The sequence below is a fragment of the Trichoplusia ni genome, unplaced genomic scaffold (assembly GCF_003590095.1).
Source record: "Trichoplusia ni isolate ovarian cell line Hi5 unplaced genomic scaffold, tn1 tig00003447, whole genome shotgun sequence".
In the NCBI taxonomy this organism is placed as follows: Eukaryota; Metazoa; Arthropoda; class Insecta; order Lepidoptera; family Noctuidae; genus Trichoplusia; species Trichoplusia ni.
Window position 1 is genome coordinate 11,604 of NW_020800392.1, and position 958 is coordinate 12,561.

At 38.1% G+C, this 958-nt stretch overlaps 1 non-coding gene across 1 annotated transcript; it reads left to right on the forward strand.

Annotated features, from left to right (window-relative positions):
• Positions 1–333: 333 nt before the first annotated feature.
• On the forward strand, positions 334–407 carry Trnav-aac. Its single transcript has one exon. It is a non-coding gene; the product is annotated as a tRNA-Val (tRNA).
• The last annotated feature ends 551 nt before the right edge of the window (positions 408–958 follow it).

Consider the following 958-nt stretch of genomic DNA (forward strand, 5'->3'; position numbering starts at 1 on the left):
TTGACAGGTTTTCTATTTGTAAGGAAAAAGTTAAATGTCCACAGAATTTTCGGAAACAGGGCCCCAATGGCCGATGAATGAATGTAAATTGGCTCAAAACGACACTTTTCGTTTTATCTTAAGCATTTTTTCTACACAATAATTAGAAAGTGTGGGACGGTACACTTAAGGTAATTAAAATAAATTTTCAATTATTGTGTTGGCATAAAGCTCAAGAGAATAGGATTAATTTCAAATTTAATTCAATTGCCATTCATTTATCGGCCGTTTGTAAATAGCAGAATCGGGGTCTTGTTAAGATACTACACAGCTTTTTCACATCAATGTTCATGTGGCCCATTAGCTCAGTTGGTTAGAGCGTCGTGCTAACAACGCGAAGGTCGCGGGTTCGATCCCCTCATGGGCCACCGCAGAATCGGAGCCGCTTTTTGTATTTCACTGAAACTTATTTTGATACTTTTATTTTAATTTCAACTTATTTGAATGGAGAACGTTACCTAATATCCATTTTAACTAGGTAACCTGCAGATTTCCTGATACCTTATGTTAAAGTGAGAAATCTAATGAAAACAAATGTTTTGTTTTCTCTTTACCTACCTAGTTATTTCGCAGAGTAACGTTTGCGGAAAACAGTGACCGAAACGGTTAAACCGACGTACAAAAATGAACATGAAGTCGAAAATCCCTTAAAAAGGTATTTCTTTTTTATAAAAAAAAAAACAACTCCCGCACGATGGTTATTAAATAAACCTATAGCGGGGGTTTTCACAAACATTCAAGTTAAATGCCCGAGACACCCAGACTCAAGACAAGCATTGCTAGATCACACAATAGCGTGTAATACGCGGGGATCGAGGCCGCGACACGACGCGCAGTGGCTTTAGCTTGGTGACCTCAACCAGCTGGCTGGTGACTTAGCTATCCGTGCAGAACCAAAAAAAAATCAAAAATGTCTTTA